Source organism: Ranitomeya variabilis, chromosome 2, assembly GCF_051348905.1.
Source record: "Ranitomeya variabilis isolate aRanVar5 chromosome 2, aRanVar5.hap1, whole genome shotgun sequence".
NCBI classification, from domain to species: domain Eukaryota; kingdom Metazoa; phylum Chordata; class Amphibia; order Anura; family Dendrobatidae; genus Ranitomeya; species Ranitomeya variabilis.
This window is the reverse complement of record NC_135233.1, coordinates 77,193,128-77,210,403: the sequence shown is the minus strand read 5'-3', so window position 1 is coordinate 77,210,403 and position 17,276 is coordinate 77,193,128. Positions and strand designations below refer to the sequence as shown.

General features: G+C 44.6%; 1 protein-coding gene across 1 annotated transcript in view; it reads left to right on the top strand.

Annotated features, from left to right (window-relative positions):
- Positions 1-17,276, top strand: part of MACROD2 (mono-ADP ribosylhydrolase 2) — a 2,853,334-nt gene that overhangs the window by 90,071 nt on the left and 2,745,987 nt on the right. The gene's annotated exons all lie outside the window — the stretch shown is intronic.

The following is a 17,276-nucleotide window of genomic DNA, read 5'->3' as shown; positions in this document are numbered from 1 at the left end:
TTGTCTGCCCTGTTGAGGGCAGAGCAAAGTACTGCAGTGTGCAGGCACCGGGAAAGGTCAGGGAGGCCCGGCGCCTGCACACTGTAGTACTTTGCTCTGCCCTCAACAGGACAGACAAAGTACGCCTGCGCAGGAGCTGCGACAGGAAGCAAAGAAGAGGACGTCATCGTATGAAGTTGGGAGGTGCCGGACTGCGACTCCCATCGGACCGGACCGCCCCTGGGTGAGTATAATCTAACTTGTTTTTCTTATCTTACAGGTGACATCGGGGGCTTATCTACAGCATTACAGAATGCTGTAGTTAAGTCCCTGATGGCGGTTGCCTTAGCTTATAGTACTAAAGTGGGGTGACAGATTCCCTTTAATTTTGTTGAGTGAGCTGCGGCTGTACTATGAATAATTTGTATGTTTTAACCCCTTACAGACCGGGCCAAATTTTTTAAATCTGACCAGTGTCACTTTGTGGTAATAACTCTGGAACGCTTCAACAGATCCCAGTGATTTTGAGGCTGTGTTTTTTCGTGACACATTTTACTTGTTGATCAGCGAGTATACTCGTTGCTCAAGGTTTTCCCGAGCACGCTCAGGTGATCTTTGAATATTTGTTAGTGCTCGGAGATTTAGTTTTTGTCTACGCAGCTGTATGATTTACGGCTGCTAGCCAGCCTGAGAACATGTGGGGAATGCCTGGTTGCTAGGGAATCCCCACATGTATTCAAGCTGTCTAGCAGCCGTAAATCATGCAGCTGCTTCCACAAAAACTAAATCTCCGAGCACTAACAAATACTCGGAGACCACCCGAGTGTGCTCAGGAAAACCCAGAGCAACGAGTATACTCACTCATCAATAATTGTACTTTATGTAATGCTATATTCATGTTGAAATTTTCTGCATTTATTTATAAAAATATCAGAAATTTTTCAAACATTTTAAAAAATTAGCAATTTTTGAAATGTGAATGATTATCCATTTAATCCAGTCATACCACACAAAAACATAAATAAATAACATTTCACACATGTCTGCTTGATATCCGGACCATATGTAAAATGTTATTTTATTTTGTTAGCATTATAGAAGGTTTAAAAATGTGGCACTAATTTTTCATTTTATCAAGGAAATTTACAAAACTATTTTTTTTAAGGACCTATTAAGTTTTGGAGTGACTTTGGGGGTCCTATATGTTAGAAACTTCCAAAAGTGATACCATTTTAAAAACTGCACTCCTCGCCGTATTCAAAATTGCATTCAAATAGTTAATTAACCCTTTGGGTGCTTTTCAGGAATTAATGCAAAGTGACATGACTGGAATGAAGAAGTTGATTTTTACAACCTTAATGTCTCTAATTTCTGAGCAGGCTGCTGTAGCTGGAAGTCTCCAAGGCTGCTATTTGACCATGAATTGCCATCGCAAACATCATGACCACATGATGCAAGATCTTGGGGTGCCAATGGGAATAAAGAGGGAGCCCCCGTACTATTAACCATCTAGATGCTGTGGTCATTGACTGCAGCATTTAAGGGGTTAAACGACTATAGTTGGTATCAACACTGATAGTGGCTGATGCAGCAAGTTGTCAGGTATAGTGGACAGCTAATAGCTGTTAGATTGCCACATGTTGGGGGGGATGTTATTCTGTTATATCTCAGGTCAGTTAAATTACGTATTGGTGGTCAGGGGTTAAACACGTGTTTTTTTTATTTTTCAGTTTGTTCTCTGTCTCAGTATGCAGTGGGTTATCAGCAACAGAGATCAGAAAATTGATTAGTGGGTCATTACATTTCAAATAAACTAATGCAGTTTTTTCTGTTTTTCATTATTTTTACATTTTGTCCTTTGTTAATAGTGTGTTAGAGAAATGCAAAACGTGAAGAAAATTCTACATAATTGAAAAATTTAGTTTTCTTAAAAATTTTAAATTTGTGGCAAAATGAAATGCGTCTGGGTTGCATGCTTTTTACGTTTCTCCTCATAGCTCAGGCCAGTACCCAGATGGAGAAGCAGGAAAACACATTAGACCCAGAACTGTATAGGTGATTACAAAGTACGTCTCAAATAATGTGTCCAGAAATGAGTTAAAACTGTTACCTAAATGTCCTCCAGTAATGGCGCTCCAAGAGAAAATATTAAATCATTTAAAAGAGGCTATGGTAGATGGTATAACTTTATATACAGTGAATTTCTGTTGAGAGATGGACTTTCAACACTGTTTCTAAAAGTGCAGAAGACTTTGTGGAACGTTTTTGTGACCAGCTGATGGTCCTTAAAAGGGTAGTCTGAAAACAAAAAGTAAATTAAAATAAAAAATAACTTTTGTAATTTAAGATTCAAAGTCATGGCAAAATGCCCTACCATTCACTCTGTACCTGCAACTTGGGTCTCTGTGTTACCCACTTCCTATAGCGATTTGTTTGAGAATCTCCAGTGCATGATGGGATGTTCAAATGAATAGTCATCTGCTGGTTGAAACTGGTGTCCCTTCCCTATCCGCCCTGGAACTAAGTGTCATTGGGTGGGAGAGTGGTGGTCTGGGACATCCAGACACTGCCTTTGCTTCAGTTGCCACCCTGAAATGAAGCATCCTTAGTGCTAGTTTCAGGGGCTGGTCCCTGCTTTGTCTTTTTGGTGCCGCCTCATTGTGCAGTCTTTCCCCTTTGTGATGACCGCAGCGTCTGGTCTGCTTCCAATAGTAATAAGTCGGCAGCAGAGCAGTGTCACTATGCCTGGTGTGCAGGAGGACTAGCGCCTCCCCCCGCAGGTGACGTCACTGGTCTCTATCAGGATAAGTGACACTGCTCTGATGCCAGTTTATTACTATTCATCTAAGCAGCCAACAGACCGGATGCTGCACACATCGCACAGGGCACTGTTCCTAACATCCAAAGCCATGTACTGTACAAACCAGGATTACGAAGAGAGGAGTTTGTTAAAAAAAATCGGATACAGACAGTAGAGCCCCTCGGCAATACCACACTTTCATTCCATGTAGTGAAACAGAAATGGAAACAAGGATTTTATAATTCAGCAATGACAGTGAAGTCCATGAAGTGATTGAAGGTGGAACAAGATTGGCAATGGATGATATAACTGGTTATGTGCCCTGTGAATATGATCGGCACTGGTGGCTGGCTAATGTACTCTCCAAAGATTACGACAATGAAGAAGTAGAAGAGACTTTTCTGCACCTTCTATTCCATCATCGTCATTTGTGTATCCAAGAAAACCAGACATTATAAAAGTAAACAAAAATCAGATATTAACCCCTTAACGACTGCCAATGCACATTAAAATGGTTATTGCCTCATCGCCGCTTTAAAACGGCGATCGTCAATAAGGGAATAGTGCCTCCTGGCAGCAGCAATTCCCGTGGATGACAGCTGACAACCTGCAGTATCAGACCCGACCGGTTTTGCAATCTGGGCCGATTGACAACGTTGTTTAAGTTGTTACATGAGTACAGCAACATATGAGACAAGTAATCAAAGTGAAAATTATACGTGTCCCACAGTAAAAAAACAAAAAACAAAAAAAAAACCACGAAAACCCTGAAATGGCGAAAATCCATTTTGCCATTCAAAACGCAACTTTTCTTTAAAAAAAATAAAAAAAAAAATGTACAAATAAAATGGATAAACCGTCCCCCTGATTCAGCAGAAAAATAAACCAGTAATGGTTTGTTTCCACGTTCAGTTTTGCTTCAGGCTTTGGTCAGGATTTTATGCAGGTAAAATCCTGACCAAAACTGCACCTGAGGTCACTGGCAGGTCACCTGCGTGTTTTGCTCATAGTAGCAACATGCTGCGTTTCGAAAAAACGCACCACGCATGCGTTTTCGCGGCAAAAACGCATGCGTTTTTTAACGCATAGTGGAGTCTGGATTTCATGAAATCCCATCCACTATGCTGTAACATCTGGACACTGCGTTTTTGACGCTGCGGAAAAACGCAGCGTCAAAAACGCAGTGTTTCCTGAACGTGGAAACATACCCTAACACCTCTCAGAATATGATGTAAAAGCAAATTCATTTTTCTAAGATAAGCAGACACCAAACCGAGTAGGAAGTCTCATCTACCTCATTATGGTGGGTCTAAATTGCATTTTTGTGGGATTTACACGGAAACCCCAACGTAAATGCTCAGCATAGAACACAAGAATGTGGTCCCTGCATTATTCTGCAAGTGGCTGAAAAATATTAGGTACCCCAAAATGTTACCAATAAAACCCCTAAATTTATCCTGCACAAAACCAGCCCCCACTCGGGTCCATCATCTGTCACTGGAACTCTAGGGAGTTTCCACGTTACTGCTAGAACAAAGATTCTGGAAAAGCGACATGGCTCCCGCCCTCTCAAATAAAATTTAGTGATATACACTGCTCAAAAAAATAATGGTAACACTAAAATCCCACATCCTAGATATCACTGAATGAAATATTCCAGTTGTAAATCTTTATTCATTACATAGTAGAATGTGCTGAGAACAATAAAATCTAAAAATGATCACGTAAATCACAACTAATATCCTACGGAGGTCTGGAATGATGCTCAAAATCAAAGTGGAAAATGAAGTTACAGGCTGATCCAACTTAAGTGGAAATGCCTCAAGACAAGGAAATTATGCCTCCACGAGCCTTTATGATCTCCCAACAATGCCTGCGCATGCTCCTGATGAGGCTGCGGATGGTCTCCTGAGGGATCTCCTCCCAGACCTAGACTAAAGCATCCGCCGACTCCTGGACAGTCTGTGGTGCAACGTGACATTAGTGGATGGTGTTAGACATGATGTCCCAGATGTGTTCAATCGGATTCAGATCTGGGGAACGGGCGGGCCAGTCCATAGCTTCAATGCCTTCATCTTGCAGGAACTGCTGACACACTCCAGCCACATGAGGTCTGGCATTGTCCTGCATTAGGAGGAACCCAGGGCCAACCGCACCAGCATATAGTCTCACAAGGGGTCTGAGGATCTCATCTCGGTACCTAATGGCAGTCAGGCTACCTCTGGTGAGCACATTGAGAGCTGTGTGGCCCTCCAGAGAAATGCCACCTGTTATGGCTGGACCTGGTGGTTAGGAGCACCGGGAATGACCTGATAGTCAAAACTGCAAAATAGAGCGAGCTCTGGGAAGTGGGAGCTCTGCTGACCGCAGCCCTTTTTTTTTTTTTTTTCCATGCGGAGTGCACCACATCTCTTGTACTACCTCAACAAATGAGCTTAACAGGGACTTAGCTTCTGCTGAAGTAGACAGGTCATCAGGAGATCCAAGTGAGATCTGAACCAGTACAGATACATTGACAACTGGCATCAGGTAACGATCTGAGCAGAGTTAAATAGAGGAACCAGCCCAGTCTTAAACGATGCAGCTGTGGAAGCCACCTCCAGACCAGCAGCTCCACTTTCAGCCACCAGAGGGAACCCACGGACAGAACTCACAGAAATACCATTCCTGACCACAGGAGGGAGCTCGAGAACAGAGTTCACAACAGTACCCCCCCCTTGAGGAGGGGTCACCGAACCCTCACCAGAACCCCCTGGCCGATTAGGACGAGCCAAATGAAAGGCACAAACCAAATCGGCAGCATGGACATCGGAGGCAAGAACCCAGGAATTATCTTCCTGACCATAGCCCTTCCATTTGACCAGATACTGAAGTTTCCGTCTCGAGATACGAGAATCTAAAATCTTCTCCACCACATACTCCAATTCTCCCTCGACCAACACCGGAGCAGGAGGGTCAACGGAAGGAACCATAGGCGCCACATATCTCTGCAACAACGACCTATGGAACACATTATGGATGGCAAAAGAAGCTGGGAGGTCCAAACGAAATGACACAGGATTGAGGATTTCAGAAATCTTATAAGGCCCAATAAAACGAGGCTTAAACTTAGAAGAAACCTTCATAGGAACATAACAAGATGACAGCCAAACCAGATCCCCAACACGAAGTCGAGGACCAACACGGCGACGGCGGTTAGCGAAACGTTGAGCCTTCTCCTGTGACAATGTCAAATTGTCCACTACATGAGTCCAAATTTGCTGCAACCTGTCCACCACAGAATCCACACCAGGACAGTCCGAAGGCTCAACCTGCCCTGAAGAGAAACGAGGATGGAAACCAGAATTACAATAAAAAGGTGAAACCAAAGTAGCCGAACTGGCCCGATTATTAAGGGCGAACTCAGCCAATGGCAAGAAGGTCACCCAATCATCCTGATCAGCAGAAACAAAGCATCTCAGATTGGTTCGCTCAGTTTGGCCATTTGTCTGAGGATGGAAAGCAGAAGAAAAAGACAAATCAATGCCCATCTTAGCACAAAAGGACCGCCAAAACCTCGAAACAAACTGGGAACCTCTGTCCGACACAATGTTCTCCGGAATGCCATGCAAACGAACCACATGCTGGAAAAACAACGGAACCAAATCAGAGGATGAAGGCAACTTAGGCAAGGGTACCAAATGGACCATCTTAGAGAAGCGATCACAAACCACCCAGATGACCGACATCCTTTGAGAGACAGGGAGATCTGAAATAAAATCCATGGAAACATGCGTCCAGGGCCTCTTCGGGACCGGCAAGGGTAAAAGTAAACCACTGGCACGAGAACAGCAGGGCTTCGCCCGAGCACAAGTCCCACAGGACTGCACAAAAGCACGCACATCCCGGGACAAGGAAGGCCACCAAAAGGACCTAGCCACCAAATCTCTGGTACCAAAAATTCCAGGATGACCAGCCAACACCGAACAATGAACCTCCGAGATAACCCTACTAGTCCATCTATCAGGGACAAATAGTCTCTCTGCAGGACAGCGGTCAGGTCTATCTGCCTGAAACTCCTGAAGAACCCGCCGCAAATCAGGGGAGATGGCAGACAAAATCACCACCTCTTTGAGAATACCTGCCGGCTCAGAAACTCCCGGAGAATCAGGCACAAAACTCCTTGAAAGGGCATCAGCCTTCACATTCTTAGAACCCGGAAGGTATGAAACCACGAAATCGAAACGGGAGAAAAACAGTGACCATCGAGCCTGTCTAGGGTTCAACCGCTTGGCAGACTCGAGATAAGTCAAATTCTTGTGATCCGTCAAGACCACCACGCGATGCTTGGCGCCCTCAAGCCAATGTCGCCACTCCTCGAATGCCCACTTCATGGCCAACAACTCCCGATTGCCCACATTATAATTAGGCTCAGCAGGCGAAAACTTTCTAGAAAAGAAAGCACATGGCTTCATCACAGAGCCATCAGAACTTCTCTGAGACAAAACAGCCCCTGCTCCAATCTCAGAAGCATCAACCTCGACCTGAAAAGGGAGCGAAACATCTGGCTGACACAACACAGGGGCCGAAGAAAAACGACGTTTCAGCTCCTGAAACGCCTCAACGGCCGCAGAGGACCAATTCACCACATCCGCACCTTTCTTGGTCAAATCAGTCAGTGGTTTGACAACACTAGAAAAATTAGCGATAAAGCGACGGTAAAAATTTGCAAAGCCCAGGAATTTCTGAAGGCTCTTTACAGATGTAGGCTGAGTCCAATCATAAATGGCCTGGACTTTAACTGGATCCATCTCGATAGTAGAAGGGGAAAAAATGAAGCCCAAAAAGGAAACCTTCTGAACTCCGAAGAGACACTTAGACCCCTTCACAAACAAGGAATTAGCACGAAGGACTTGGATCACCATTCTGACCTGCTTCACATGAGACTCCCAATCATCCGAAAAGACCAAAATATCATCCAAATATACTATCATGAATCTATCCAGATACTTTCGGAAGATGTCATGCATAAAGGACTGGAATACAGATGGCGCATTAGAAAGCCCGAATGGCATCACCAGATACTCAAAATGGCCCTCGGGCGTATTAAATGCGGTTTTCCATTCATCGCCCCGCTTAATACGCACAAGATTATACGCTCCTCGAAGATCTATCTTGGTAAACCAACTAGCCCCCTTAATCCGAGCAAACAAATCAGACAATAGAGGCAAAGGGTACTGAAATTTGACCGTGATTTTATTAAGAAGGCGGTAATCTATACAAGGTCTCAGAGAACCATCCTTCTTGGCCACAAAAAAGAACCCTGCTCCCAACGGTGACGACGACGGGCGAATATGCCCTTTCTCCAAGGACTCCTTTATATAGCTCCGCATAGCGGCGTGTTCTGGCACAGATAAATTGAAAAGTCGGCCTTTAGGAAACTTACTACCAGGAATCAAATTAATAGCACAATCACAATCCCTATGAGGAGGCAGGGCACTGGGCTTGGGCTCATCAAATACATCCTGGTAATCCGACAAAAACTCAGGTACTTCAGAAAGAGTGGAAGAAGAAATTGACAACGCTGGAACATCACCATGGGCCCCTTGACAACCCCAACTGGACACAGACATAGATTTCCAGTCCAATACTGGATTATGGACCTGTAGCCATGGCAAACCCAACACGACCACATCATGCAAATTATGCAACACCAAAAAGCGAATATCTTCCCGATGTGCAGGAGCCATGCACATGGTCAACTGGGTCCAGTACTGAGGCTTATTCTTGGCCAAAGGCGTAGCATCAATTCCCCTTAATGGAATAGGATGCTGCAAGGGCTCCAAGAAAAAACCATAGCACCTGGCAAACTCCAAGTCCATCAAATTCAGGGCTGCACCTGAATCTACAAACGCCATAACAGAGTAGGATTCAAAGAGCAAATCAAATTAACGGACAAAAGAAATTTAGGCTGTATAGTACCAATGGTGACAGACCTAGCGGACCGCTTAGTGCGCTTAGGACAATCAGAGATAGCATGAGTGGAGTCACCACAGTAAAAACACAGCCCATTCAGACGTCTGTGCTCTTGCCGTTCAGTTCTGGTCAAAGTCCTATCACATTGCATAGGCTGAGGCCTCTGCTCAGAGGACACCGCCACATGGTGCACAACTTTCCGCTCCCGCAAACGCCGATCGATCTGAATAGCCAAGGACATTGATTCATTCAGACCAGCAGGCGTGGGGAACCCCACCATAACATCCTTAAGGCCCTCAGAAAGACCCTTTCTGAAAATCGCTGCCAGAGCACACTCATTCCATTGAGTAAGCACAGACCACTTTCTAAACTTCTGACAATACATTCCAGCATCATCCTGACCCTGACATAGAGCCAGCAAGATTTTCTCTGCCTGATCCACAGGATTTGGTTCGTCATAGAGCAATCCAAGCGCCAGAAAAAACGCATCAATGTTAAGCAATGCAGGATCTCCTGGCGCAAGGGAGAATGCCCAGTCTTGAGGGTCACCACGCAACAAGGAGATAATGATTTTTACTTGCTGACTAGGGTCACCAGAGGAGCGTTTCAGGGCAAGAAATAGTTTACAATTATTCTTGAAATTCAGAAACTTTGATCTATCCCCAGAAAACAAATCAGGAATTGGGATTCTAGGCTCTAACATAGGATTCTGAACTATATAATCCTGAATGCCTTGTACCCTTGCAGTGAGATTATCAACACGAGAGGACAGACCTTGAATGTCCATATCTACACCTGAGTCCTGAACCACCCAGAGGTTTAGGGGAAAAAAAAGACTAAACACACTGCAGAGGAAAAAAAATGGTCTCAGAACTTCTCTTATCCCTCTATTGAGATGCATTAACACTTTTTGGCCAGTTGTACTGTTATGGCTGGACCTGGTGGTTAGGAGCACCGGGAATGACCTGATAGTCAAAACTGCAAAATAGAGCGAGCTCTGGGAAGTGGGAGCTCTGCTGACCGCAGCCCTAATCTATTATCACACACACTAGAATTAGCCATGGATCGTACCTGACTCTGCCTAGACGACTCTACACAGCCTGAGAGGTAACTACACCTAAAGAGAAATATAGCCTCACCTTGCCTCAGAGAAATTCCCCAAAGGAAAAGAGCAGCCCCCCACATATATTACTGTGAGTTAAGAGGAAGGCACAAACACAGGAATGAGACAGGTTTCAGCAAAGGAGGCCCGACTTACTAAATAGACAGAAGATAGATAAAGGGATCTTTGCGGTCAGCACAAAAAACTACAAAAAGCCACGCAGAGTGAGCAAGAAAACCCCCGCGCCGACTCACGGCGCGGCAGGTGCCACTCTGCAACCCAGAGCTTCCAGCTAGCGAGACAATATCATGATAGCCAGCTGGACAAAACTTAGCAGATACTCAGAAATATATTCAGCACACAAATGAACAACAAATGAGCTTAACAGGGACTTAGCTTCTGCTGAAGTAGACAGGTCATCAGGAGATCCAAGTGAGATCTGAACCAGTACAGATACATTGACAACTGGCATCAGGTAACGATCTGAGCAGAGTTAAATAGAGGAACCAGCCCAGTCTTAAACGATGCAGCTGAGGAAGCCACCTCCAGACCAGCAGCTCCACTTTCAGCCACCAGAGGGAACCCACAGACAGAACTCACAGAAATACCATTCCTGACCACAGGAGGGAGCTCAAGAACAGAGTTCACAACAGCCACCCCACACCATTACTGACCCATTGCCAAAACCGGTCATGCTGAAGGATGTTGCAGGCAGCAGATCACTCTCCACGGCGTCTCCAGACTGTCACGTCTACCACATGTGCTCAGTGAGAACCTGCTTTCATCTGTGAAGAGCACAGGGTGCCAGTGGCGAATTTGCCAATCGTTGTGTTGTGTAGCAAATGCCAAGCGTCCTGCACAGTGTTGGGCTGTGAGCACAACCCCCATCTGTGGACATAGGACACTCAGACCATCCTCATGAAGTCCGTTTCTAACCGTTTGTGTAGACACATGCACATGTGTGGCCTGCTGGAGGTAGTTTTGCAGGGCTCTGGCAGTGCTCCTCCTGTTCCTCCTTACACAAAGGCTGAGGTAGCGGTCATGCTGCTGGGTTGTTGTCCTCCTACAGTCCCCTCTCTGTCTCCTGGTGTCCTGGCTGGTTTTCTGGCAGCGCCTCCAGCCTCTGGACACTATGCTGACAGACACAGCAAACCTTCTTGTCACAGCTTGCATTGATGTGCCATCCTGGATGAGCTGCACTACCTGAGCCACTTGTGTGGATTGTAGAGTCTGTCTCATGCTACCACAGATGTGAAGGCACAACCAACATTCAAAAGTGAGCAAAACATCAGCCAGAAAGCATTGGTACTGAGATGTGGTCTGTGGTCCTTTATTGAGTGTGTCTTAATTGCCAATAATTTCCATCTGTTGTCTATTCCATTTGCACAACTGCATGTGAAATTGATTGTCAAACAGTGTTGCTTCCTAAGTGGACAGTTTGATTTCACAGAAGCTTAATTTGCTTTGAGTTATATTTTGTTGTTTTAAGTGTTCCCTTTATTTTTTTAGAGCAGTGTATGTATGTGTGTGTGTGTGTGTGTGTGTGTAGATAGAAAATATAAATAGATAGATATACAATATATATCTATATCTAAATATATACATATATATATACACACACTGTAAGAATCATGTCGGTCTGGTAGTTGGGGGCAGGTATATCTCGCCCAGGTATTTGTCCTATGTGAATTAGGCCGCTCAGTATTTTCAGGATAATGATGGGTTAATGAGTGCAGGAATAAAGGATGACCAGCTGAGGGTTTCCGGCGTCAGCCTGGGGCACACAGATTGCCTGTCTGTGTGAGACAAAAGTGAGTGAGAGCTGTGCTCAAGGACTGTGTGTTGTTAGCTGGGAGGGAGAAGCCCCCCCAGTTGTTGAGATGGCAACGTATCTGTTAGTTAGTGCCGGACAGGCTAGGATTTATTTTTATGCTTTGTTTTTCCTATGTTACTTTCTCGTTAATAAACCTGACCTAAAGTCAGCTTGCTAAAGAAACCTGCTGTACGCCTCAGATTCAATGCACAAACCACGTGACCTTTGACCCCAGCAAAGGCGATCCTGGAGTGTTTTGTCACAACACACATAATATAATTTTTTGCCCTCTCCTTCTGGGCCCCACTGGGCCTAAACCATAGTAAGCGGCCACATATTTGAATTTATTTTACGGTAATTTAGAGAAGGCGTTTAATTTACGGGTGCATATCGCCAGACGCACAAGCTGGGCAGAATGTATGGGAGCTCTACACTGTATGGTGACACAATGTATGGGTACATTAGCAGATTTGCAATTCAACAGAAAAAAAAAATCCTGGTGTGGATGTTAAAATATAAAAAAAAAAAATAATGATATTAATAATCACTGCAGCTGTAGATAAATTCATAGAGAGTTGCTACAGTGGGGTCACTTTGGGGGTTTTCTTTTATTTTGGCACCTTCAGGGCTCTGCAAATGTCGCCCGCCAACTACTCTAGCAAAATCTGTTCTCCAAAGCCAAATGGCGCTCCTTCCTTTTCAGCCCTAGCGTGTGGCCTAACAGTAATTTCTGACAACGTATGGGGCAGCACAGTATTCGGGAGAAATTGCGCAAGAAATTGTGGGGTCTACCTTGTATACTTGACAAAATTTTTAACAAATATAAAAATTACACTTCCAAAATGTCATTTTCACATCTCAATGTTATAAAATTCTGTGAGGCACCTATGGGATCAAAAGAATCACTACACACCTATATGAATTCCTTGGGGGCTCTCCAAATGTGACATGAAACCCACAGACCATTTCATCAAAGTCTGCGTTCTAAAACATCAAGCCTTCCCTTCCGAGCTCTGCTGTGCGCCCAAATTTTCACAGCTGTTATGAACCTCTGTGAAGCACCTAATGGTTCAAGGTGCTTACCACACATCTAGATACTTCCTAAAGGGTATAATTGAGCAATTGGACTAAAAATTTACTTTTAATAAATACACTTAAAGACAAACTAACGTGATATCGTCACCAAGTGATATACAAACATGGGGAAACTAAAAAAGAGAGACTTGCGTTCACTCTTGTAGACACAAAGGGGTACGTAGGGAATAACTAACACACCTGTGCTGGTCCGTAAACTCTGATGGACCCAGCACATATATTAGTTGTTACTCCAAGGGAAGTACATCAGTATTCAGGCATAAATGACAGGAAAAACAGGGGTATATGTTCAATATCAATTAAATGTATACGATGTATCCGCTAAGGGATGCATAAGGTCATAAATTCACAATTACCTTATTTGCATATGTAAGTGTCAAAATGCCCACATGCAATAATGCATAGTATGTCTTTCCACTGTTCAAACTGACAACATATCCCAAGCACATGGAGTAAGCATACAAGTTCAGCAGCACAGAGGCCGTGAAAACAGTCGTGATGGAGCCCATCAAATCACATACACATATTGCAGGAAATATAAATGTCCTTCCCATAAGAGGGGGCTACCCCGTGTATTTCAGTAATACTCTGCTCCAATCAAATATGACATGTGTAAACCATCTTAACCGTTTAAGCTATGACGCATACTAGCTCAAATAGCATGGTACGGTCTCACCCATTTGCTTTCATGTGAGAAAGATTTCCGGCCACATTCATGTCAGATAGCGTCTCCCGACGCGTTTTGTCCTACCAAGGACTCATCAGGGGAATGACAGGGATACCTGCGAGGCTGCGTTACCTGGCGCCCGCTTGTGTCTCCCTTATATATGGAACAGCCGGACCGCAAAACGTCGCTCACCATTCTCGGCGTGCACCACACTTCCGGTCCTTGTGACCTCAGTTCCGGTTTATTCAGTGATGGATTTGCGCATGCGCAAGGCACGGAACGCACAATGGTCCGTGCGATGGAACGCAAACCATTTCTTTCTATAGACATTAACTTAACAGAGACCCCGGAACAGTTACATAATGTGAGGATTCATCTAGTACAGGCACATCCCTCCAGAAAATGTGATCCGGGAGAAATATTGCCTATGGGGCTGCTTTCAACGTGCAAATTTGCACATATATAGAATTGAAGCAACCATAAAAAACGAAGACCACCTGAATTGTACTTGCAAAGTATTGCTCCGTTTATCCATCAGTTATGGTCTGGATTTTTTTACTCCGGTATCATACCGTACCAACGTAGTTAATGGGGTGTGAGGCCAGGGAGGCGAGTCAAAGTCAAATAAAGATTATAGATTATACAATAGCTAACAATAGGAGAATGAAGAGGTAGAGAGAATGTTAATAGGTAAATTGATGGTATGGCAAGCATTGATTAAGCATACGGGACACCATACCCCTGACGAAGGAGAGCAATTTCCGAAACGCGCGTCGGGTGCGCAGGAAAAACTATTGGTCCCCCCAGGTATATATGCACTATATTTTGTTCTGCACCTTATGCCACGTATAATTTTTGGCACAGTGTTGCACTAATTTAGGTACGGTATCTACGGTCAGCAGATGCTGACATAGGAAACAGTACCATATGCACAGGTATTTTTCTGCACTTTATATTATGTATTCTCTTTGGCACACTGTTGCATCAATTTAGTTGTGGTATCTATGGTCAGCAGTGGCTGACATAGCCGACTACACCCCTTTGTAAGGCACTGCACTTTTTTGCACTTTTGGTTTTGCACCTTATATGGCCTTTTATGTGGTCTTTTATATTTCGATATTGAGCAAAGAAATATATCATTTTACATACTCTTTCAGTGCACATGGTCACTTTATTATATGGTATATATTCTTCACGTGTGGTATTAGTTTGCAGTAAAAAACGTGCAAAATCCTGATGTTTTAAAGGGGACTGAGCTGTAATTTTATCCTGCTGTTTGATCATTTGTGTATGTTTTTAGAAAAAATTTTAAATATTTTTATTACCATTAATTCCATTAATAAAGGCTATATTTCACTATTCCCATGGGTGTATAGTTTCTTCTATCTTTGATCCACACTGTATTGCATTGTTCTTAATCTAGCGTATATAGTGTTTTCACTATAGGTTTGCACAGCGCACCCGGTGGTCACTCTCTACTATTTTAAGGTATTATATATAAAAGGTATTTTTTCCTCTATACATTAATATATGAAAATAGGGGATACAGGAGCACCTGGGTATACACTGTGTTATTAATATATCCGACTTCAGAGGAGGCAGATCTAATAGAGGATTTAATAGTGGTCCCCATAGCCAGAGTAACAAGAACAAAAGTTTCTGCAGCCCCTCCTCTAAATCTAAGACACAATGACGCCACCCTTATAGGGGGAAGGCTTCGCCATTTTTGCGAACAATTGGGCCGGAATCACTCAAAATCAGTGGGTCCTTCGGACTGTCAGAAGGCTACAGTATCGAGCTCTACTCCTCTCCACCAGACAGATACATCGTACCTACGGTGGTTTCGCGAGACTCTCCCATGATGACAGACTTAATGGGGATGCTTTCCTCAAAAGTCATAGTTCCAGTACCGCCACTAGAAGTAGGCCAGGGTCACTACTCTTCCCTATTTTCCATAACGAAACCATCTGGCGATTCCCGCACAATAGTAAATCTGAAGCCTCTGAATGCCTGGGTCAGGTACAAGAGGTTTCGTATGGAGTCCATTCGTTTAGCAATCCTCCTCATAGATCAGGACGCTGTGATGTGCACTCTCGACCTGAAGAGTGCTTATTATCAGGTGCCCGTCCATCCTCTATCTCAGAGGCTTCTGAGGTTTGCGGTAGTTCTGCTGTCTGGGACCTGTCACTACCAGTTTCAGTGCCTTCCGTTCGGACTTGCCTCAGCACCTCGGATATTTACAAAGCTGGTGTCAGAGATCGTCGCTTTCCTGAGGAACCAGGGGATCATAATAGTCCCATATCTCGACGACTTTCTCCTGGTAGCAAGGACACCAGAGATTCTGTTGGATTACAGGAACCGAACCATAGCTGTGATGGAGCAATTGGGTTTGGTCATAAATTGGCAGAAATCCTACCTAACCCCGGAACACAAAAAGGTCTTCCTGGGAGTGTGTCTGGACTCAGCAAACAGAATATCTCTTCTACCCGAATCCAAGCTGGAGGCAATACGGATCCAGATCAGACTCCTATTAGAACGCAGAGTTTCAATAAGGACGGCCATGAGAGTGCTAGGCCTAATGATGGCTTGCATACCGTGTGTAAGATGGGCACAATTCCATTCAAGACAACTGCAAAAATTAATTCTCTCCAAGTGGGACCGTCGTCAGTCTTCTCTGTACAGTATTTTAAGGCTTTCATATCCAGTACGAAGGTCTCTCCTCTGGTGGACAGACCCAGAGAAGCTAAGGAACGGAGTGCTATGGTCGACCCATCCCTACGTGGTAATTACTACAGACGCCTGCGCCTGGGGCTGGGGTGCTCATTTAAAAGGCAGGATCCTACAAGGGAGATGGCCTCCAGATGTCATTCACAGCTCTTCCAACTTCAAAGAGCTGTATGCGGTTTGGGAAGCTTTGAGAAGGAACCATCACACTCTGGAGAATTGCCATGTCAGGATACTGTCCGACAATGTGACAGCGGTTTCCTTTCTGAAGCATCAAGGAGGCCCAAGACACCAGCCGCTTCAGGAGCTGGCGGGGAGAATATTTCAGTGGGCGGAAAGGTCGGTCCTTTCCATCTCAGCAATTCACCTAGAGGGCTCCCAGAACATCATAGCAGACTACTTGAGCAGGAGAAGAGTGTTTGCAACAGAGTGGGAACTCAACCAAGATATCTTCCGGGATTTATGTCTTCGCTGGGGAACTCCCAGTATAGACCTATTTGCAAACAGGAGAAATTCAAAGGTCTCAAGATTCTTCTCACTGAACCCTCGGGATCTTCCAGAAGGGATAGATGGTCTGAGCCAGTGGCCAAGAAGGAGTTGGTTCTCTCTTCTAGTGGACCTGGCAATCGAGAACCCAGTAGAGCTTCCTCTCAGGGCAGATATCCATCAGGGTCCTGTGTATCACCCGAACCCAGAGAAGCTCCATCTCTCAGCCTGGATCCTGAAGGGAAGATCCTAAAGGCAAGAGGTCTGTCGAACCGAGTAATAGCCACGATCAAGGCCAGTAGCAAGCCTGTCACATCGGCAATTTATCTGAAGATCTGGAGACGGTTCTGTCTGGAGGGTGGCAGGTCTGAGACTGCGGCAGGCACTCCCGACTTACCTAGAATTCTAGATTTCCTACAGGCCGGGTTTTACAAAGGTCTTAAACCAAGCACCTTGAAAGTGCAGATCTCGGCACTTAGCTCCTTTTTTGACTATCCCCTAGCAGCTCATCCGTGGATAGTTAAATTTATCAGAGCCACCCAGAGGTTGTGCCCCACCATTAGACAATTCTCGCCTTCTTGGGACCTTAATTTGGTCCTCAGGTTCCTCTGTAAAGACAATTACGCTTCGACTGATGACATGTCCATTTCAGTCC